We start from the raw sequence: 8,734 nt of genomic DNA on the forward strand, positions 1-8,734 counted from the left end.
AGTTGTCTTCCTTCTCTTCTGTGTAGAAACAATGTAGTTTGTCTGCTCATGGCAGCTGCAGCAGAGTAACATGCAGAGATTTCTTTCTTTCTCTCTTGGTTTGAGCACTTTACAGTAACATATGACTGGCAAAAGGCTGGTTATAAACTTTGGATTCCAAAAGACAAATATAATGTAATAATTAATGCAGAAATCCTAACCCAATTGATTTTGTTTTGAGTCTGTACAACATGTTGATGATGTGAGAGACCAAATAAATAAGAACTACCAGAGATAAAATAGGGTCAAATCTATTAAGGGATTCCAAACTGAGATTCAGATACTCCACTGGGGTAGGGTAAATGTTCACAAGAGAGAAAATCAGATTTAGATAAGGCTAAAGTGTTCTTGTACAATTAGGAGAAATATTACAGGGCACCCTGTCAGCATGAGAAAATGATTCAACACAGGAAAATGAAGGTCAGTCAGAGTCCTTGCCGTTTATACACTGAGACAGAGAGGGATGACACTGCTTGAAATTTGGACTGGTAACCAGCAAAACTACCAAAAAAACCTGTTTATTGGAAATAATCACAGAACCATTGCTCATGTCTCATTTCAGACAAAATACAATTCTTTGATATGAAGATTTTGGAACCTATGTATGGAGAAACATTAGAATTGTTTTTCATCAAAGGTATAAAATATTGAAAATTGAAAAGACCATCTATGCCCTGTTATAAAAACACAAAGAATGCAAGAACAAGCTTTATTGATAACACAGAATTAGAAGCCATCATAAAAACAGAGAGCTGGGTATCATAGATGATGAACCAGGTGACACTCAGAATTTCAATAACAGAGATGAAATGAAATCCAGTAATACACAGTGAAGGGTCATACATTTGTGGATTAATTAAAAAAATACTATTAGAAGATGTTTTAAATTTGAAGAATGACAATGAAGAAAAGATTTGAATGCAATAGCTTATCTTGTAAAGACTATGAAGTGTCATTATAACAGGACTGAAAAAGTAAAACGTGATTTTCTCAAGTATCAGGAAAAGTATTTCTAGTAAAAGAAAAGGATTAGTTTTACTAAGTGTTAGTTTAATACCAGCATCAACCTGAACAACTCATGTTGAGAAAAAGGTGCATTCACTATATAGTAAGTGCAGAGAAAAGCTATAGACTGACCTGGGCAACAGAGAACATATCACATGATAGGAGAGTAGAAAAGCTTGGCTTGTTTATAGTGATAAAATAAAGAAGTGAGGAGGATATAAATGTTGTTTCTAAGTATGCTACTAGAGAAATAGACATTAGTGCCATGTACACTAGCAAACTACGGTTCCAAAGCATCAGCTTGACCATTGCCCTGCTACTTAACTACCTGAGCAGTGAAAGCAGTTAATAAAAATCAGTGAATGGGAAGCATCGTTTGCATTTAACAACTTGCATGATACTCAGATTACAAAGGCATATGTAAAGCAGTCTTAATACTAGTTTGCTTAGTTAAAGAAATCAAGTCTTGGCAACAGTATTGCCAGGGTGGTGACAAGAAGGGTTGAGGGGAGCAATATATCTATGAAGCCATCGCTTGCTTTATTCAAACTTTTCCTTCTCCCTCTAGAGCAAGAAAGAAACCTTGGAAATATCACTATCTACTTAATTTTTTAGAAACTTTCCAACTACTCCTTGCTTTTGGTTTCTTTGACAAAAATTACCCATTGTGATTAAGGTTTAGTGGGATATGATTTGCTGAAGCAATTTGCTGTACAAAACAATGAGCCAAATTCAACTTGGATATAACACTGGGGATGAATGTTCATCACAAAAGAAAAAATTTCAGTAAGAATTGATGTTTCATGATACTTGAGTGTAATTGGAGGAGAAAAGCATAAAAGGTGTGGTTTTTATTTAGTCCTAATTGCCAAATAAAAGCCACAGCTGACGGATCATTACATGCTCACAACTCATCATTTACCTAAGATACACCAACTATGTTTTTGAAGACTCAACTTTTGTTGTCTAGACAGGCACTACACTACCAGATACATCTGAGAACACTTCCCTGCATCTGTCAAAAGTAGCAATAAGAAATAAATATATAAATGTGTTAAGCATGTGAAACTACTGCAGTCATGAACCTTTTTGCCAAGATGCAAGCAAAGTTGCAGAACAACCAACAATGAGATTATCATTTGTACACTGTAACTTTATGCGCTGTGGTCAAGAAATTCCTCGAGTGTTCACAGTGTCATTGTGTAAGCACGTTTATTTTGCAAACACATATTCTTGCCTATATGAACCCCACAGGTGTATCTATATATTCTTTAGTACAGCTTTACAAACACACTGCCTGTTTCCAAGCTTTACAAGTACTTCTTTCTTACTTAAATGATTTGTTAAAATTAAGAGTTACAACCAGAAATCCAAGGGGGTTTTGGTGTTGTGGGTTTTGGTGTTGTTGTTGTTGTATTTTTAATTGAGAAAATTCAAGTGTAAAAGGCCTGCTAAAATAAAAAGGTTGTTCTTGGTCTGACCCAGCAAAACCTCTTACATTCTTAATGTCAGAAATAAAAATAAAAACAGGGTCAACTTTATCATCTTCATATTTTGACTGTGAAATACTCAACCAGAAGTTGTCTAATTACTGGCTGCTTACAATCTCAACTAACACACAGAAAGATGGCTGTATCACATACATAGGATCAGTTATACGTGAGGACTGGAACCAGTGGTCAGAGAAACATGATTAGCCCAGAACAAAGCAATCTCAGATCATACTGTTTGGATGATTGTTTTTTGCATATACCCAATCACATATCAGTGTAAACCAGATCGGTTCAAAGCCACATCTCTTCTTTTCATGACAATGACATAGCACAGAATAACCCACCTAGAGACCACATGCAGAGAACTTTTACCTGCATGTTACAAGACTGCAGTACGAATAACGACTGATGCTCAGCCTACAGAAAAACTGACAGCAACCACACACAGCCCAGATGCATTGCAGCCTCCCCTAACGATACATGCATGGAATTAATAAGGAATATTAATTAAGGCAAGGCATGCCATGTGGCTTCTGTCATCCAAGCTCTCTACTAGCTTTCCTGACTCAGTGAGAATGTAAATTGAGGTAAATTCTGCCTTTTTTAATGAGAATAAATGAGATATCGGGACATGTTCTGAACAAGCAAGCTAATGAAAGACCTGAGTTCTACCTGCGTAGACATTTCTGCAGCCTACTGACACTGCACCTCTGCCATTTTATTCAAGGACAACGTTGATTTGCATAATTTGTGATACATATAGATGAATTTCAATTGCAAAGACAATTATCCATAAAATTAGCCAGTGCAGGCAGGAGACTGGATTTACAATAATCATCTTTACCACCTAATACTTTATCTAAGACACAATGCACCCCCTTTTTTTGCAGTGCTCTGAACATGGGCTAAACCATCACAGCTGCTGCAAAGCTGCACCACTCTTGTCACTTCTGATTCACTTTCTACTCAAGAATCTGTTGTCACTCCCTCACTCTCCAGAGGAAGGCCGGAAGAGCTCCACCATCTTTAGTAGGTTACAGTGACACCTGAATGAAGCTGAATGGCAGAAAAGGAGGATGACTCCTCCTCTTTCTCCCAATTTTTGTGTTGTGAGTACTCTAGTTTTGCTTTTCATCATCCTTCTTACTCAGTTCCTTTTTACTCTTGTTGCTAATCAGAATTCTCCACTGAAGGACCCTCTAAATCTTCACATTTTATTTGTGCAATAAAGTTGAAAGAAGGCCTGCATGCTCTGTTTAAAGGGAGTCCTCTTACTGTGTTAAAACTATCTCAAGAAGACCTTAAACTAGCATTTCTTTCAACACTTAAGTGTGGAGAACAAGATTAGATAAGTATTCACTCTCTAATAAAAAGAATTAGGGAGGGGTTTATTACATCGCTAGTTCGTCTTGCAAGCTCTGCTTACAGCAGATGCTGACCCTTGTAGTCATAAATTCAACCTAGCAACAGAACAGTGACTCAGGTTTTGTTTTGTTGTTTAATTAGACAGGGAAAGTATCCGTTCACTGGCATGTTGCTGGCTTCACAATTAATGGCGGAGCAGTTACACAGTTGCTGAAAGTCCCAAGACTCTCTGGCTCGCCTTTTAATGGTGACTATGTGACATGGAAGAGAAAAAAGCCAAACTAAATAACGACGTCTACCTTCCAATCTTACGAAAGAAACATGATCATCTTCAGAAGACTTCCTATTTATAACCTCCTAACTACCACGCAGCCCCAAATATGCTACACACTGTGCAACAGAATTTCAGAAAAACCAGTGCTTGTGCCCTAAATCATGTACGCTTTCCAACTGCAGTGGCTACTATATAAAGGCATTACCTTCACCTACAAATTTTGTCTTTTATATAGTCATGCAGCATACATTGTATGCCGCTAGCTATGTAGTTTTCCCCCAACATCAGTATGTATGAGTCACACTTTCGACACATGAATTTACTCACACAACTTTCCTCATCACTGTTCAGGTTAAAAACCTAGCCTTGAAAATGAAAGTCTTATTTTTGCTAATCTTCTGTGCTAACTATTCACTTCCACCCTAACTATTCCAACCAGTCATGGCTATTAATGTTGGACAACTCCACAAACCGCATCTATTTAGTCAGTCACACAGCTTCTGTTTCACATGTAAAGATTCTCAACAGTTGACACATACACATGCATAATTAACAGGGGTCCATTTTACAGCCATTAAGCAGGGGATGACTGCATGCAACCTGCACACTTCTCTGATGTAGAAAATGCAGCTTGATGACAAGCCACCTCCATATTTTATTCCAACAATGAAAGGTGTCAGGCAGTGGGGGAACTATTTAAGTTTCTATTTATATCGGTATGTCCCCTTGCATCCAGGATGCTAGCCTGCCCTGGCCAGAGTAACTCCTTGGGAGCACTCCCTAGTAGAGAAGTAGCCCGCAAGTTGTTAATGAGGTGGAGTGATTCAGAGGGCAGACTAATCAACAAAAACAATCCCCTGATCTGGTTCATTGTGTAGCCACATGAACAGTCCTGCCACACAACAGAAGAGACAGAGGCTGGAAACAAATACTCACACCTGCTTCAGCCAGCTCAAACAATACTGCATCTGACCATCAAGCAATAAATAAACAACTGAACTATCAGTTGAGAAATAATACATGGAAAAGCAAGTATCTTCTCCAAAATTGTGGAAAACCTATTCTGTGGAAGGGACCTGCACCAGTTCACTATACTGGTTGAGTCTAAATATTGTTTGAGGGCATACTTGCCCAAAGATGAATTTCATTTTTCACAGAGTAGCTAGGAATAGAAAAGCACATGAGAATGTAAACCAACTGCTCAGGTAATAGCACTTGAAGATGTTCCCTCACACTTTAAATTTGCCTTAACTACAGAAAGAACATTCACCAATGATACCTGGCATCACGTGAAGGCAGCTAGCCCATAAAAACAATTTTTTTACAACAATGTTGTTGTGTTTCACATTAGACGTGCAGTACTGTTGACCAGGTCTAATTGCTACTTTGACATAACAAACAAAAGCTACATGAAGGAGCTGAAGGACACAGGCGAGGTGGGAATATCTCTCTCTACATAGCTAGAGGATTTTATTTGATCATATATTCTACACAAAACTCAATACGAAAAGGTCACTATAGTTTTGAAGCTGCATGCAAAAACAGCAGACTTACCAGCCAACTCTACAGTACAACACCAAGGAAAAAAGGAAATAATATAGAATGCTCTTTGACCACTTAGCCTCGTCTCACTGTTTTCTACCTAAGGGTGGAATTCCATACCACCCTCAGCCCATCCAAGAGAGAGCTGCTGCTGTCCCAGCCCCTCTCTTGCTCCCATTTTTCAGTCCTGCCCCTTCCATTGCACTGGCACAATCACACGCTGACCTAATTCAAGGCACCACTAAAACATGAGTAGAAGCCTCACAGCAAGGAAAACGACCAGATTTAACTAATGAAACAATATATGACAGGTCTGCTCTCCTTTTTGTGCCATTCCCTTTCCAAACGAATGGCTTGAAAAAATTTGACTACTCTTCTGTAACTTAGATTCTTCTCTATTAAAGACAATGTAAAATCCTTCTGGCTCAACTTTCAAAACCACTTGACTCTGACAATTTTCTAACTAAACTGTAACCCAGCAAGCATGTTAACTTTGTCTATGCAAATGAAGATGTGTAACGAGCAGAGAGCAACATTTTGTCATGCAAGAAACAAACATGCTGTTATTCTAGTAATTTTTGTCATAAAAGCAAAGGCCAGAAAAACAATAATGTCTTTAGAGGGATGGTGCTACAGACAATTAAAGGAAAGGGATATGCCTCTTAAAGGACATTATAAAAAGGCGACAAAACCTGCTGGGAAGCAGTCACTTATTAATGACAATGAAGATCAATACAAGTAGAATAAAGTTGACCTGGTCCCTTAATAGAAAAGATTGTCTCAGAAAGTTCTAACTGCTAAATGTTTCACTGTGCAAGATCATTACAGCACCAAGTACCCTTTTTCCGCTCCTAGATTGTGAGAAAAGAACACTCTGTTAACTCCTGTTAAGATCAAAAAGGAGTTCTCGTTGGAAAATCTACATGGCTGTCCAGAGCCCCTTCTTATTAGCCTGGTGTGTTGACAGCACCCCCTTCTGTTCCAATAACGATCCTTCAGAGCAGACACATTCGATTAGTAAGAAACTAGTATGTCTGCTAAGAAAGAACAATCTATATTATGTCCCATGCCCCTTAATATATGCAAGTCAAAATACCATGCCCACATTTTATAAGAGAAATACAACCTGATGATGAACATGACAAACCATAATCCATTCCCAGAAGCACTATTTCTTTCGTTAAAAGCACTTTCAATTACAGCACTTTAGTAGTGTTTCAATACAAAAAATACTTCCTCTTTGTCCTAATTAAGGTTCATATTTAAGTTTGCATTCAAAATCTTCTATATTTCACATGAAACAGTATAGAAAGAATCCAAGGAGGAGACACAAAGAATCACCACTTTGAGCTCAGTGCTCCACAGCGCATGTGGTGATAAAATTGGTTACCAGCTCACAGCGTTTATGTGGAAGCTATGCTACTATCCCCGTACTGTACATTGTTCAGCACTATAGCCCCCAAAACAGAGGACCCTCTAACAGGTTCCTCAGGCAGAAAAATGAAATCAGTCCAGGCTGTGAAGTTGCTCAGCTTATGCTCCAATAGTCTACTACACACAATGCCACTGTGACACGTGACAGCTGACAAAACCTCACTGGCCTCAGCTTTTTCAGCTATTTGGAGAGAAAACACAGCAATGTACTGTGGGTACATTTCCCGCGCGGCCGCAGGTTCCTCGGGGGCAGGTGGAGGCAGCTGCTGCTGCCCACGGGTTGCCTAGAGAAGAAGGCTGGGCACCCAGCCCAAGCCACACTGGCAGTCTTGCACCTAAGCCCTTTTCTATTTCTAGCCTACACATCCGAGACAAACACCCTGTATCTCCAGAGAAAGTAACATGGAAGAACTGTACTCTGTGCGTAATATCTAAGGCAGTAGGCGGAAGGGAAGCCCTTAAACTCTGTGTGTGTTCATCCCAAAATTTATCTCTTTAAAATTAATAACCAATAGCAAAAAGCCTCCGTTGAGTGTGAGGGAGATACCCACGTGAGGTCAAGCACTGTTCCTTTTATTAGGAGAGCTCGCGTTCACTCAAGAACCAACCAGGAGCTGCCAGCCCGGCTGGGCCGATGTTCCAGGCCTGGGGGCTTCCACCAAGCCGCACAGCAACACCAGGGAGCCCGGCCCCCCAGGCCACAGCCAGAGAGGAGGCTGTCCCTCCTCTGCGGAGAGATACCTGGAGCGGCGCAAGGCTGCCAGTCGCGGTTGTTTGTCAGCTCCCGGGCCGAGGTGACACAGGGGCCGCTGAGGACCCCCTGCCCGTCACCGCCGGCGCCACCGGCAACGCCCACACAGCGCGCGCGCCACAACGGCTGCTGGGAGGCACGCGACGCCCTGCGCATGCGCGCTACCTGCCAGCCCGACCGCGGCGCCGTGGGCGCCGCTGCGTGACGTGATTGCGTCAGACGCAGCCCCGACCAGGGGGCGGGGCGGGGGGGGTAACGGCGCGATTTTTCAAAATGGAGGCGGCGGGGGAGGGGAGCGGCCGGCGGGCCCGGGAACGAGCAGGCCTGGGCCGGGGCGGGCGGCGGAGGGCGCCGTGATGGGGACCCGCGGCCGAGATCCTGAGGAGAGCACATAGCGGGACCCGGGGAGAGCGGCCGGCGCCATGGCGACCTGCATCGGCGAGAAAATCGAGGTGCGGAGCCCAGCCCCCTGCTGTTGCCCGCGGGCCCGCCCCGCCGTTTGCCGGGGCCCTGGGGCCGGTAGCGAGGAGAGGCCGGGGGGGAATCGTTCGTCTCCCGGGCGGCTTGTTTGTGGGAGTCGGCCGGCGTGGCGCCGAGCGCGGCTCCTCCCAGGCCCGCCCGCACCTCCACCCGCTCCCCCTGCCGGGGCTGCCCCCGATCGCGGCCCGGCGGGCTGTGGCGGGGCGGGCCCACCGCGCCGCGGGCTCCTCCCCGCCTGGGCCGCTGGCGGAGCGAGCGCAGGGGCTTGGCTGTAGATGTCGGCCCGGCGGCCTCCCCGGCCACCTGCCCCCGGGCCGAGCAGCGAAGCCGCGTTTCCCCACCCGGGCGGAG

Source organism: Caloenas nicobarica, chromosome 4 (assembly GCF_036013445.1).
Source record: "Caloenas nicobarica isolate bCalNic1 chromosome 4, bCalNic1.hap1, whole genome shotgun sequence".
NCBI classification, from domain to species: Eukaryota; Metazoa; Chordata; class Aves; order Columbiformes; family Columbidae; genus Caloenas; species Caloenas nicobarica.